The sequence below is a fragment of the Saccopteryx leptura genome, chromosome 13 (genome assembly GCF_036850995.1).
Source record: "Saccopteryx leptura isolate mSacLep1 chromosome 13, mSacLep1_pri_phased_curated, whole genome shotgun sequence".
Taxonomy (NCBI): domain Eukaryota; kingdom Metazoa; phylum Chordata; class Mammalia; order Chiroptera; family Emballonuridae; genus Saccopteryx; species Saccopteryx leptura.
In genome coordinates, this window is record NC_089515.1 from 2,746,963 (window position 1) to 2,762,801 (window position 15,839).

Below are 15,839 nucleotides of genomic sequence, written 5' to 3' on the forward strand. Positions count from 1 at the left end.
TCTGCTGGAACCCAGATAAGCCACCAGGTGGAGCTGTTTCCTATATTGACTTAGTTAAATTAACTACTCAGAGTTGGTAGATTCTGACAGCACATTGGGGTAGCCCGTTCTCCGGGTCTTTGTAAATAGATGGTCAAGGGGAGCTTTTCTGGGAAGATGGGTGTCTTGGCTTGTTTGGGCTGTGACGACACAATACCACAGACTTATGCACAAGAGGATTTATCCCACACAGTTCTAGGGGGGGCTAGACGTCCAAGTCAGGGTGCCTGCGTGTTTGACGTCTGGTGAGGGCCACTTCTCCCTGTATCCACACGTGTTGGAAGGGACACGCTTGCTCTTTGGAGCCTCCTTTATAAGGGACACTGACCCCATCGGGAGCCCTCGTGACCTAATTAACTCCCAGAGGCCTCTCCACCGAATATCATCACCTCAGCGGGTAGAATTTCGATATAGGAGTTTGGGGGGAGGCAAACAGTCAGACCCCCCCCCCCACGGGAAGGGTAAACCAGTCATCTCGGATGTGCCATCATCATCATCATCATCATCATCATCATCATCACACAGTGAGATCCGTGGGGATGGTGTCACATTGGATAAGAAACCCAGGGGACAGGCAGGATGGGAGCAAATTGAAGACAATGATATAATTGGCACTCTAGAGCGGTTTTTAAAAAGACATAAAATATAAATGGCCTGGTTGCAAATCACACTGCGGCTACTTATAAAACGTGTGACTTTGAGCAAGTCACTCTGACTCAGGCGGCGTCCCCGGTGGCGAAACGGGAATGGGCTCACGGGTGGGGGTGCACGAGGGCTGGACTCGCAGGTCACTCCGGTGCAGAGACAGCGGCCAGGATTGTCCCCCGGGACAGAGAGGCTTCCAAGCACTGTTGCATACATACGACCTATGAATGTCAGCCGCCTAAGAAGGGTGGCCTTTGAGAAGTCTGTGTGCCCGACGCTGTGGTATCGGCCTTCAGCCAGAGCAGACCACCTGCACGCCAAGGGACAGGCACACAGTCTGCCCTGGAACCCGGCTGAGCATGTGCCCTGTCAGGTGTAACGACACGCAGACCCAGCACAAGCGTGAGGAGAATTTCCATGGCACCGTGTCCACGGGTGGCTGTGGCATCTGAATGGGCCCGTGTCCGCAGTGGCTCTGTATCAGCCAAGGCCGCAACCAGTAGGAAAGAGAATTCACTCCAGACCGTGCAGAGAAGTCTGATGAAACTGCTACTTAAGAGGGTCAGACAACCGAACAGAGGCTGCTGAGGCTGGCCGATGCCACCGCTCTGCAGGAGCTGTCACCCCAGTCCACGGGAAGGGCAGGGGGACACCATAGACACCTGGCCAGTGAGGAGGAGGAGGGGCCGCAAAGGGAACGCAGGAAGATGCACCCTGTCCCCCACCCTCCCGTGTCCCCCCGCCCTGTCACTGCTGAACTGACAGCCGGCCAGGAAGGGAGCCAGGAAGGGAGGGTGGCCCACTGCTGGGCACCCCGGGGGGTTGAGAAGGCGCAGAGGCCATGGGGGTCACGGACGAACAGCCACACCTCCTGTTTGGTGTGGGGGTGCGGGGACGGCCAGGCCTGTGTTAGCACAGGGCTCCCCTGCGACGTGAGGGAACAGGCGAGTGCAAACGACACACTTGCAAAGACGGGAGGGGACCTTTCTCTGCTTTTTAAACCTTTTTGCACTTTTCAAATTCTGACACCAAGGTTATCCTATTTTTATCGTCAAAGAAAAATGTTTCTGAAATGGAATAAAAATATACACGCCGTCACACAGAGATATCAGATCGAATGCTATGAAATCGCTGTTTCCTGTAGGTCAGCACAGTTGAGTGTCTTACACACACATGTGTTCACACACACACAGCCTGCACATCCTGAAACAAGGCTGCTGAGCAGTGCACACCAGTGAGGTGTCAGTGGCTTGCCCAGTGAGGCAGCTGGGCTCCCATGTCGGTGCTCCGGCCATCCTGCAAACCGTTGGCACTTAGGGGGTGAGTCACAGAGCGTGAGCTCCACGTGGCTGACCCGGCCGTTACCTTCTCCCACGTTGGAACACCTGTGATGACTCACGAGATAAAACCTAAGCGGACACAGCCTCCTCCTCTGCCATGATCACTGGCCAAAGGTCCGTGTTTCACCCAAACGTGCCTCTTGTCCACAGCCACGCCAGCGGACCTGCTGGCGGCCGCAGGGCAGGGAGGCGGCGCTGCTGCGTGCCCGGTGCCCCGGGCAGCCTGGAGGTGAGCCGGCATCTGCTCACCATTGATGAGGGCTGGCAGCCGAGCCAGACTCATGGGAAACATCACGTTATTAAGAAGAGACACCTCGTGACGGGCAGTCCAGAACATCCCGCGGTTCTGCAGGAAGTTTAGGGCACGGGTACCCTCTGAGCCCTGGGCAAATGTCTCCCTGGCTCCATGCTGTCAGGGAGCTCTGCTGGAAGACAGATACTGGCCGCAGGAAGTTCTCGATAGCTGACCGCCGTCCCTGTCAGGCCGCTGCAGGACATGCATCCCCAATCAAAGCCCTCAAGCGGGCTGGCTCCATCCACCCGGCCCTTAGCAACCCATAAACCTCCCCTGGGGGCCTGGGACGCCCACACGCCAACGCAGGGGGGTCCACTTCCCTCCCGCCCCCCCACTTCACAGGTCAGCTTTTTACCAGTGACGGGCGGAGGCTCTGCGTCACGCTGGATACTGGAGTCGCAGTGATGACTGCTGACCCGCTAGGGCCCCTGCCTGGCAAGGCCAGTGGCCACGAGCATTTGTGATGGACGCCTGTCCCTTTCAGAAAATGTGCAGACCAGAGGAGGGTTAGGGGACACAGAGGACTAAGAAGAGGGAGAGCTCAGCCACAGGGGCTCTGGAGAACCCCAAAAACACCTCCCAAGGAGAGCTGGCAGAGAACGAGATGCACCAGGAAGGTGCCGAGCCAGGCTTGGCGTCCAGAGAAAGCGTCTTCCTTCTTCCAAGCCCAGCACGAAAGACTCCAGCAGCGACAGCCAGGGGGTGAGGCGGGACCCCTCCGTGCCACCAGCACGAGACACCTTCCTAGTAACCGCCCCGGAGGCGGCTCCCAGCACCCCTGCACTTCACAACTCCCCCCAAAATAAAAGGATTCAAGAAAGGAACACCCACCGAGGCTTTGCCGTGACATTTTTAACAGCCACACTTTTATTATAGAAAACGTTAAAGCTCCCAGAAAACAGAAGTTGTCAGTCACTTTGCCACCCAGAGACGACCCCTGACGTCCTGACGTAGGACAGGTATTCCAGGCTGGAGAAAACCAGAGCGCATCACCTCAAAAATCGTCCGGACGATTTTAAATTAAAGGGCACCTCGGAGAAACATCAGGGACCGGAAGGGCACTCACTGCCCTTCACCGTCTTTGTCCTGAAATGAGATTAACCCCCCCTGGGAAAGGTGCCCTCCCTGTGCCAGGGGCTGGGTGCTGAGAAGTCTGCGTGACAATCCTGTTCGATGCACCCTGACTTCTGCCCCATGGGCCAGCCTCGCCAACCCTCCCTCTGGTCCATGCTTCCCCGATACACTGTTTCTCTGCCTCACGGCTGCCAAAGATCCCCGCCCTGGTCACTTCCTCCGGTCTCCCTTCTTCTGTGAAGGCTCTGTGTACTGGGAACTTCAGTGACAAAGCCTCCTGTTATGTTAGTCTGCAGTGTGTCAGCTTACTTCTTAGGTCCAGCTGGACCCGATCAGTGGGGGGGCACTTCTCCTCCCCGACAAAATACACACACATATACACGCACACGCACACACACACACACACACATGCATGAACGCACACACACGTTCCAGAGACGCACATGTGCAAGCACACGCATGTACCTACTACACTCACAGGTATAGTATTTTTTTTTCTGAAGTGAGAAGCGGGGAGGCAGAGACAGACTCCCACATGGGATCCACCTGGCATGCCCACTCGGGGATGATGCTCTGCCCATCTGGGGCGTTGCTCTGTTGCAATCAGAGCCATTCTAGCACCTGAGGCAGAGGCCATGGGGCCATCCTCAGTGCCCGGGCCATCTTTGCTCCAATGGAGCCTTGGCTGCGGGAGGGGAAGAGAGAGACAGAGAGGAAGGAGAGGGTGAGGGGTGGAGAAGCAGATGGGCGCTTCTCCTGTGTGCCCTGGCCGGGAATCGAACCCGGTACTTCCACATGCCGGGCCGATGCTCTACTGCTGAGCCAACCTGCCAGGGCCACAGGTATAGTATTTTTATTTTGCATTCTTACCCAAAATAAGGGTGACTGCTATCTCTTCTGATGCCCTTTAAACTTGGTTTGTTACAATCCTTCCCGGACAGCAGCTCTTGTTTGTGAATGTTATGTCTTAATGACTGTAAAGTAGCCTCTGGGTGGCTCAGCCACGTTGTATGTAAACTAATTCACGCAGAAAACACTTGGGCCCTTTGCTCATTGGCAGTGTTATGAGCACAGCAGAGATGTGCGTGCGTCCTTTGGGCTGAGTGGGGGGTCGTGGGCAACATGTTCCTGTCTGAGAAACGAGGTCACATGCTTTGGGGTGCCTGTTGCTAACATGCCCCTCAGAGAAGCGACCCCCCCAGGCCCCCTCCACATGAGAAACACCCAGCACGTGACCACACCTAGAAGGAAATCAACTTTGACGCAGTTAAATTGCTAAGCAAATGCCTATGAAACCAGGCACAAGCCAGCGCTCAGACAACTGGGTAGCTGTGGGGACTCTGAGGCCGTCTGTTCAAAAGCAGATTGCAAGTGCTGTGAGGGCAGGGCTGACATTACCTAGTGACACTGCTCTGGGCCTGGGAAACCAGCCTCCGGGGAGGGGTCTCCCCACCCGGACAGCCACCCCCAGGAGCCCCGGCCCAGCCAAGGACACGCAGGCTGTGCCCTCAGAATCAAGGCGCTTTCGGGGAGGGTGTGGGGGTGGGGAGGGTCAGGGGTCTGCCTGCGCCTTGGCCCTGCTCCCTTGGGGCCGCCTCCTGATCCTGCTGGCCAGAGCCCAGCCGCCAGCTCAGAATGGGCAGGGACTGGCCAGGCACCAGGACCCCATCCATCCTCTCTGGGAGACACTCCCACTCCCTGGGGTTGCTGTGGCTCTCTGCTCTGTCGCTTTTGGGGTCTTTTCACAGCAAGAAATTTCTACTTTTTAAAAAGAAGGTGAACTATTTCAAATACAAGCAATGATGAGCTATACAGGAACATTACCGTGTCTCCATTGGCTTTTCAGCTAGTCAGATTTCCTGGTGGTGGGAATAACTGTTTCAAAGGCTGGTGTGGCTGGCTGCCATTTGATTAGGTTACAGCACAAGAGAAACGACATTTGCAGAAGCATACCTCCGATAACACGTCTGGACCGGGGAAAGTGCAGTGTTAGTCAACAAGCAAATGAAGCCACTAACATGTCCACAGCTGGAAACAGGCCTTGAGTCCCAAGCCTGGCTGAGAACAGCGGTCCTCACAGCCCACTCAAGCACGTGCCCGCTAAAGGCCTAAGCTCAGAGCGCCGGGAGCCCGCGCTCACTGAGCCTCAAGGCCAGGCTCTGTCGCCAACTCCCTTAACAGATGGGAAGGCAGAGGCACAGAGAGGTCGAGGAATTAGCCCAGGCCACACAGCAAGAAGAACAGTGCTGGGCCAGGTTCGGCCATCCCAGGATCCAAACCAGAGCTCGCCCGCCGCCCGCCGTCCGGCCGAGGGCCTCTTGCACCTGAACCCGCTGTGCAGATGACGTGTGAGAACCAGAGGCTGTGGGTGTCCGGGGCGGCTGCGCTCCCTCGTGCGTGGCGCCCTGGCTGCCTCCGGTCTGCCCTGCTCTACGTGGCCCCCAGGACCGTGGGACGGGGTCTCACTCACCCATGCTCGTGAAACCAGCACAGTGCCTGACAGTAGAAAACACTCAATGACCTCACTCTAGAACGTTCTCTAGTGCACTCCATATACAGGTTGATGTACACTGTGTGAGTAGACCGGAGAGGCTGGCCTCCCCCAGGACCCGCCCGACAGGGAGGAGTGTGGGGAGCAGGGTGCTGGCCCTTCCTGACAGCCTCTGCGGACACTCCACAGCAGCTCCTTGCAGAGCACCCTCTCGGGCGGCCGGGGAGCAGGGGTGCTGGCCCTTCCTGACAGCCTCTGCGGACACTCCACAGCAGCTCCTCGCAGAGCACCCTCTCGGGCGGCCGGGGAGCAGGGGTGCTGGCCCTTCCTGACGGCCTCTGCGGACACTCCACAGCAGCTCCTTGCAGAGCACCCTCTCGGGCGGCCGGGGACCAGGGTGCTGGCCCTTCCTGACGGCCTCTGCGGACACTCCACAGCAGCTCCTTGCAGAGCACCCTCTCGGGCGGCCCTGGTTTCCGCACAGAAGATTCCTGATGCCTTTTTTACAGATGCCGCATCTGGCTGGCTGAGCTAATTAACAACGAAAATAATGGTAAAAAAAAACCGAATGAGCTAATGCTGCTCAGGATGGCAGCGGCGGGAGGAAAACAAAGCCCTTCAAACGCTGAGAGGCGGGCAAGCCTATTCATCAGTGTCTGATTAAAGAGCCCGTTCCTGTGGGGAAGAAATGCCCATAATTTCTCTCTCAACTAGACCAATAAACTGTTACTTAAGTGTTTTTTTGGTTTTCTTGTTTTCACTTAAAAGTTTTTCTAATTCCTCACTCTAGGCTCTGAAACCAAATGCCGCCTTTTCGCCAGGCAGGGACGAAGTGTTGAAATTGTCCCCGTCTTTTCTTGGAGTCCCTCTCCTCTGTCCGTGGTGCTGAATGGTCCCTCATGGAGGAAGGCGTGGTGTGAGTGAGGCCAAGCTCCGCCACTGACCCACGGGGACCAGGGACAGCCACGGAATGTGAGTCCCCCCCCCCCCGGGGGGAAATACTACAAAGATGTTTGACAGACACCCAAAGACACCTTGTCTGCTTGCTCCTGGGCGCGCCCTGCCTGGCTCTGTCCCTCGCCTGTCCACCCACCCCGCCAGCTTGGGAGACCTGGGTTGAAGGGAAACAGCTGGGATTTGGGGCACGACACGCCCGAGGTTCGAATCCCTCCCACACACCTGTGCCTGGCCTCCCCTCTCAGAACCTGTGCACGTCTGCAAAGTAGGGGCTCAGCCACCGCTCAGTTTTGCTGTGAGGCCACAGCGTACGTGATCGCCTGGCTTGGTGGCCCGACACGGCCCCACAACCAGCTCTGTGTGCCCTGAGAAGCGGACACTTGTCCTGGCCTGAGAGGCAGGGTCAAAGAGCAGGCGTGAGCCCCGCCCCAAGTGCACCCTCACCCTCGGCCGTCAACAAAGAAACAGGTCCGAACCTCTGTTTGATAAGGATGGTTCCTGATTGCCAACTCTGAGCACCTTTTCAATGTACGAAAGCCCCCCATGAAGAGGCACCCCAGGTTAACAGAGGCAATTAGAAGGAGTCTTTTTGTTTCCCTCGATACAAAATCAGCTTTTTATTGCACAACTTATAAAACCTTCACGTTTTCCAAGTCAAGGGACACCAAGGAGGACCTCGGCACGCCAGCGTCCATCACACGCAATTATCTTTGGTGGAAAATGAGAAATTTGAGCTAAATCTCACTGCCCACTGAATGACAAAAACCCACAAGAAACAGAACAGTGGCCGTCAGCTCGTGTTCACCACAAATACCTCCCAGCCCGGTTTCCTAAACCCTCTGTAACCTCACAGGAGGGCCACACCGAGATCATTCCTAGATTAGAAACCAGTTCTAACTGTCAGCTCAAATGCCCCAGGTCAGCCAGGGTGCTCCAAGGCTATATCCTAGGCCAAGCAGCCCCTTGTCGGGGGCCAGAGGCCCCTCCCTTGGGGTTGATGAGCCTGTGTGTGTGGAGGTCTCCATCTGGGGGATCCTCCTGGACACCAGGCCTCCTCCCTCCATCGGGGCTTCAGGCCGGAGACCTGGCTGAGGCTGTGCCCAGGTCCCCCCAGCCCCCTGGCTCCCGTGGTGGAGAACAGTGGGCAGCCCTGCCCGCCCCACCAGCTCCGCCCTGGGTCTTACACCCTCTTGAGCTCCGCAGCAGCGCCCCCAGCTGCTCACTGCGGTGACTGTGCCCTCCCTGGGATGGCCCCTTCATGGGACATTCCAGTAGGTGACCTCCAGTCCGGCCAGGTTCCCTCCTACCACCAGTGGTGGGTCCTCCCTGTCAGCTCCCACGTCATCAGCCACCCCTAGGGGGAAGTGGACCCGGAGATGGAGACCAGTGTCCAGAAGGTTTATTATGGACGCTCTGAAGTCAGCGCCCCTCGGGGAGGGGAGAGGCAGGGAGGGCCATTCTCTCCGCAGGGAACCCAGATGCTGGGGCGCCCCCCCCCAGAGAGGCAGCTGGGGCTGGCAGTCCAGAAGGCACCTGACTTCAGGATGTGAGAACAATTCCCAGAGAGCTGCCCGGAGGGAGCCTCCAGCATCTGGACAGCATCTGGAGGCATGAACCTCCCCCATCTGAACAGGAACTGGGCACATGAGCATCTCCTAGGTAGGACGACCCCGTAGTCACCCACACAGGGACAGGGACATGCTTAGCAGAACAGCAGGGGACCTACTGATAACAGCGCAGGCAGGAACTGGGAAGAGCCAGCCCTGGTGGGACATGGGGTTGCCCTGGTCACAGTGACCTCGCCCTGGTATATGGGGACCTCAAATAGAAACCCTCGTGGGACACAGACCCCTGCTCAGAGCCATTCCCAGTGTCTGTCTTCACCCTCCAGCTTTGGTTTGGGCAGGAAGCTGACGGAGCCATCCTGTCCACAGGAGGAACACGGGGCAGGTGGCTGGAGGGCACATCCAGGTGCGCCTGCCCTCTGACACTGAGCCGGCACCTTCACTGACGAGCTACCAAGTTTACTGGGGCCAAGGGTCACTGCTGAAGCAGAGCGGACCAAGGCAGAGAGGGATTTTACAAGTTATTCTTCGTGTATTTAAGTGGTAAAATGCACAGACTATAAAATGCACCATCTTTAAGGGCACGGTTTGGTGCCGCGTGCCCTCCGGGTGCTGCGCGTCCACCGTCTCCAAGCGCTCAGTCTTGCAAACCTGGAACTCTGCCCAGGACACTCTGACTGCCCACCGCTCCCCCAGCCCCTGGCGCCCACCCTCCTGCTTTCTGTCCCGAGGGATCTGACCGTCGTATATGCTTCCCGTAAGTGGACTCAACGGCGTTTGTCCTCCACGTCTGGTTTATTTCACTCGGCGTGTCCCCGAGGCTCACCCACCCTGTCGCTGGTGTCAGAACTTCCCTCCTTTTAACATTACATAATATTTCTCTGCGCACAGGCACATGGATATTTAATAAAACAGAGAGCAGCCCTGGGCGTTCAAGGTCACTTCAAGGCCAGCAGCGTCTGAAGGGAGAGACCGGTCTGCGGACCAGGCTGCAGGTCGTGGCGGCCGTGACCCTCAGGGTGGGATCTCCTCCTCCTGCCCTGTGAGCCACCCACCCTGTCCTCGGCCCTCTCTGCCGGTGGCCCTGGCAGCAGCTTCCAAACTAATAAAAGCAAATGGAGTTTTAGATGCTCCTAACGGAATCACGGGACGTCTGGTGTTCACGGGAAGAACAAGTTAATTCTGAAAGATGGTGCTGATCCCCGGTTATCGTTTCGAGGGAAATGGCGTTGCTCTGGGGACCCCGGCTGGCACTGCCCATGTGCCATGCTGCCAGGCGGGGCCCAGGGGCTGGCACTGGGCTCTCCCTGGCTGGCTGTCCTTCTGTCCATTGCCAGGGCCCAGGACCACCCCCAGGGCTGAGCTGCCCAGGTGCAGAGGACACCAGTCAAGCAGAAGGACATCTGTACCTGCGGCTGCACAGTGGACACGAGGGCTGTGGAGGGAGCGGCAGGAGGCAGCAGGAGGGGAGAGGGGGTTCCCAAAGCTTCTCATAGTGGAAAAGGCCCCAGACCGTAGCCCATGACCCCTCACAGAGCTCCAAGTGTGACACTATCCACACAAACTGACCGGCACCCTCCCTCCTGCCTGGAATGTGGCCACTGGACACACATGCCTGTGACACTGATGAGGACAGAGCACAGCAGGGAGGCCCCAGGGGACCAGAGTGACCCTCAGAGTCAGGGGCAGGCCCACCCCTCCCTCCAGGCTGTAAGCCGTCCACCTCAGCACACTGCTCTCTGTGGCCAGGCCTGTCCTGACCTGCGCGTCAGCTGCCCGGGGATGACGCACTTTCCCCCAGACACAGGCCCCCGCCAAGGCCCCAGCAGCACCCACAGGCTCAGCTCCTGCAGCGGCCACCAGGGAGAACCGGGTCCCTGCCGCACCACCCACACCCACTCAGCGGCGGCCCTGGCACCCCCCCACCCCCGCACCACCCAACCTGCAGCTCTGACCCCTCAGGACCTGCGGGCCCAGCGGCAGCCCGGTACCTTCCTCCTCCTGTCACCCACATGCTAGCACCTGCTGGCCGCCCCCCGCCTCTGCCCCCGGCCTGGCTGGGAGCCCTGCGGGCTGTTCTCTTTCAGAGAATGGCAGCCCTACTCCACCTAACAAAGGCTCCTGGCAGCTGCCCTCAGGGGCCTAGGGGCCACACCCCCACACCCTCCACCCTCAGAGCAGCTCTGCCACCCCATCAAGAGGCAGCGTGTCCCTCTACCTGGAGGCTGGAGGCCCTGCAGCTGCAGGGGACAGGACAGGGCACCGGTGCCGTCCTGAGGCCCAATGGGGCTGCACACGTCTGCTTGCTGCTTCGGGCCCCGTGACCACAGTGAGGACAAGCCCAGGCTGGAGGAGGGGGATGCAGGTGGCAGGGCACCATGCCAGACCAGCAGCCCCCAGCTAGCCCTGCATACCTTACACCTGGGGAGTCCCGGCCCCCCAGCAGGCTGCAGATGCCCAGGGCCCCACATGGGACTAGCGGCATTGAGCAGGTGTTGGGGACAGGGGCGGATTGTTGCTACTATGACACCAGCTAGCTGGTCCAGGACAGGAGCAGCTGTCCTGTGGACATGAAAGTGTAACTGACACCAAGCTGACCCAGGAAGGAGCAAGTTGTGAAGTCACCACACTGCACGGGCCAGTGCTGGGCCCGCTCCCCGACTCTGGAAACCAGAGCTCTGCTCTGATCATCAGGTAAGGGCCAGTTGTAGCTCTGAAACAACAGAGCTGAGCGAAGACACCAGTCCAGCCTGGGAGAGGGCCCGGCCGGCACAGGGAGTGAGGACCCCACTGGTGTCCTGTTAGAACAGGCTGCAGGGGCCCCCGACCCGGAGTGACTGCAAGGACTTGCCCCTCAGGTCCACCTGGGACCGGGCTCATAGAGAAGCATGGCCTCTGCTCTCCTGCTGCCCCATCCATGCCCACAGCCAGGGGGCACCAGGGCTGCAGTCCCCGGACCCTCTCTCCCCAGGCCGGCGACCACCCCAGTGCAGCCTGCCTGCGCCCAGGTGTCTGCCACCCGAGCGGATCTTCTCAGAGCGGCCTTTTTTGTGCATTTGCATGTGAACCTGTGATTGACTCAAGACGTGTGTCCACGGCGCGCCAGCCAGCAGGGAGGACAGGCTGGAGCAGCCCGAGTGACCGTAGGCGGCCAGACCCTTCCAGGCACAGCCGTTCCGAAGGTCTCAGTGGGCACCTCTGGACCTGCTGGGGACCTGGGGGAGGCAGGAGGGGTGCTGTAGAAGCAAGCACCCAGAGGGCTGCCAGGGGTTTTCACGGGTAGGAAGAGAGAAGGACTGGCTGCCCCCAGGGTACCCAGCGTCGCCCCTGCTCCAGGCTGAATTCCCCCCAAAGAGCAGAAGCTCGTAGGGCAATGAACCAAACTTAAAGCTTTGACAGGTCATTTGAGTTTGGGAACCAGGCTAGTTTGCCACAGTGACTCTCCCTCTTTAATTAAAATCCTTTATTAACTGCCAAGCTGATACCTTCCCCAAGACAGACAAGATAATGAGCCCACATCTGTCAGCCCAGGCAGGCGGCTGTCCAAGCAGGCGGGTAGGCTCAGGAGAGGGGTCCCCACAGGCACCCCTCACTCTTGGGCTGTGGGCATGGCCCGAAACTCAGGACAGGAGTCCCGTTGGGGCACAAGTCAGGAAAACAGGGGTGGGAAACAGGGGTGGCCCATGGGCGCCGCCCACCCAGTGATTAGCAGAGCCCGGTTTCCTCCACGGTATTCTCACCACAACCAGGGCAAGGAGCTGGGCGTGGGCCCCGTGGCCCCGCGGGTCCCGGACATGCTCTCAGACTGTGTCAGCTGAACAAGGACACTGAATAAGGAAGGTTTCAGTTGCCAGCCAGAGCCTGGCCTGCCACAGGAGCCCTGGACTACCACCATTAGTACAAAGAGGGCCCCGGGCCCAGGAAAGGGGGTAGACAGCCACAGCAGCAGCCCGCCCAGGGCCTCCCCTCCCTGGGTACAGGGGAGGGCGAAGCCATAGAAACGCCGACTGTCCGTAACCCTGGTTCAGGCCCGTGGTGACCACCATCACTCCATTTTTATTTCACTTCACCTGAAATATCCCAAACACAGCCAAGTATAGGGACTCACACGACAGAACCTCCATGAGCCACCAGCCACACCTAGTCTTAAAACCATACTCCCTCCCACCCTTTACGCACCCAACAATACCCAGGAGGCTGTGCTGAGGTAATAAGTGATTGAACAAATAAATATGTGTGGAAAGAAGACACAAATCTCCTAAAATCTCTATCTGCAAGACTTCAAAGTGCTTTATGAGATTCTCACCCTAAAGAAGCCCCTAGTGCGGGCTGTGTATGACTCCCTTCCAAGGGGACAGTGTGGACGGGCAGAAAACAGCACCTCAACAGGGGAGACAAACAACCAGCCAGGTGATCAAGGTCAACAGAAGCAGTGATGTCATGTGGACAGGACGGGCCCTTAATATGACGTGATGAGAATGACACTTCACTGTGGTCTTGTCAAAAAACCCTTGCCCCAGTCTAATCAGGCCAGAAACCTGGGATAAATTCCAATACAGAGGCATACCACTAAACACCTGGCCACGACCTTCAAACTGCCACGTTCATCAGAAAGAAGGGACGTCTGCAAAGCCGTCAGAGCCAAGAGGAGCCTAAGGACCACATGACAATGAAACGCTGTGTGAGATCCTGGGTTGGGTCCTGGGACAGAAAAAGGACATTGAGTAAAACGGAGGCATTCTGAAAAACTACAGGTGTCAGCTCAAAATAACGTGTCGGCAGTGGTTCAATGATTACATTAAATGAACCATAGGAACGTAATATGTTCATAACAGGGAGAACTGGGTGTAGGGGGGATATGGGAACCCTCTCTATTTTCCTGTAAATCTAAAACTCGTTTAAAAATTAAATACTGGCCCTGGCCAGCTGGCTCAGCGGTAGAGCGTCAGCCCAGTGTGTGGAAGTCCCAGGTTCAATTCCTAGCCAGGGTACACAGAAGAAGCGCCCATCTGCTTCTCCATCCCTCCCCCTCTCCTTTCTCTCTGTCTCTCTCTTCCCCTCCCACAGCCAAGGGTCCACTGGAGCAGAGTTGGCCCAGGCACTGAGGACAGCTCCATGGCCTCCACCTCAGGTGCTAGAATGGCTCCAGCCACAACGGAGCAACACCTCAGATGGGCAGAGTATTGCCCCCTGGTGGGCATGCCAGGTGGATCCCAGTCAGGCACATGCAGGAGTTTGTCTCTGCCTTCCCACTTCTCACTTCATAAAAAATCAAAAAAGAAAAAAACATTAAATATTAATTTGTAAAAAAAAACAACTAAACTCCTGTTGTCCCCACTCCCCACCTGCCCCCCCGGGTCCCTGGGCTCCCCTCATTGAGGGAGCACTGAAGGTTTACTGAGGTTCAATAACAACAAAAACAACAAAATCTCATGGAGGAAGCTGACCCCAAAGAGACCAGAGCCTCATGTCTGCTGAGGCGCCTGGGACAGCCCCTCCGTGTGTCCTGAGGGACCTGGCACTGTCCCCTCTGCTAGAGCCACCTAGTGAAGTGTCAAGACAAGAGAGAGGGGAGGGACTATGGGAGGCTGCCCTGAGGCCTGGTGCGGACCCTGGCCGGTGCTAGCAGCGCACCAGGGGGGCTCTGAGGCGTCTCTCTGCAGACAGCGTCTCACCTACATACAGGCATCTCACCTGCAGACAGGCCTCTCACCTGCACATAGGCATCTCACCTGCAGACAGGCCTCTCACCTGCACATAGGCATCTCACCTGCAGACAGGCCTCTCACCTGCACATAGGCATCTCACCTGCAGACAGGCCTCTCACCTGCACATAGGCATCTCACCTGCAGACAGGCCTCTCACCTGCACATAGGCATCTCACCTGCAGACAGGCCTCTCACCTGCACATATGCATCTCACCTGCACACAGGTCTCTCACCTGCACATATGCATCTCACCTGCACACAGGCGTCTCACCTGAAGACAGGCATCTCACCTGCACACAGACGTCTCACCTGCACAGAGGCGTCTCACCTGCACATAGACGTCTCACCTGCAGACAGGCCTCTTACCTGCACACAGGCGTCTCACCTGCACACAGGCATCTCACCTGCAGACAGGCGTCTCACCTACAGACAGGCCTCTCACCTGCAGACAGGCCTCTCACCTGCAGCCAGGCGTCTCACCTGCAGGCAGGTGTCTCACCAGCACAGAAGCGTCTCATCTGCACACAGGCATCTCACCTGCACACAGGCCTCTCACCTGCACACAAGCGTCTCACCTGCAGACAGGCATCTCACCTGAAGACAGACGTCTCACCTGCACACAGACGTCTCACCTCCACACAGACGTCTCACCTGCAGACAGGCGTCTCACCGGCAGACAGGCGTCTCTGCACACAGGCATCTCTCTGCACACAGGCATCTCACCTGCAGACAGGCGTCTCTCTGCCCACAGGTGTCTCATCTGCAGACAGGCGTTGCTCTGCACACAGGCGTCTCACCTGCACACAGGCGTCTCTCTGCACACAGGCGTCTCACCTGCACACAGGCATCTCACCGCACACAGGCGTCTCTCTGCACACAGACGTCTCACCTGCACACAGGCGTCTCACCTGCAGACAGGTGTCTCTGCACACAGGCATCTCACCTGCAGACAGGCGTCTCTGCACACAGGCGTCTCACCTGCAGACAGGCGTCTCTGCACACAGGCGTCTCTCTGCACACAGGCGTCTCACCTGCAGACAGGCGTCTCTCTGCCCACAGGTGTCTCACCTGCAGACAGGCGTTGCTCTGCACACAGGCGTCTCACCTGCACACTGGCGTCTCACCTGCAGACAGGCGTCTCTCTGCACACAGGCGTCTCACCTGCACACAGGCATCTCACCGCACACAGGCGTCTCTCTGCACACAGACGTCTCACCTGCACACAGGCGTCTCACCTGCAGACAGGTGTCTCTCTGCACACAGGCGTCTCACCTACACACAGACGTCTCACCTGCACACAGGCGTCTCTCTGCACACAGGCGTCTCACCTGCAGACAGGCGTCTCTCTGCAGACAGGCGTCTCACCTGCAGACAGGCGTCTCTCTGCAGACAGGCGTCTCACCTGCAGACAGGCGTCTCTGCACACAGGCGTCTCTCTGCACACAGGCGTGTCTCTGCAGAACCCCAACCCCCACGGCGGACTGAAACCCTCACAGGGAGGGGTCAGCAGCACCACCTGGGACCCCCCTCAGGACCAGGCCGGGCGAAGGTGTTGGGGTGCGCAACCTGCTGGAGTCCAGGGCTCCCCGGACACCGCCGCCTGGACCACCGCGCCCCCCAAGGGCGCAGGCACGAGGCTTGGGGCCGGGGGCCCGCCGCGCAAGCGCAGCTCAGCTCAGTTCAGCTAGTAGCCTCTCCCCAGAGCCCTAGGTTCGGGACTGGAAA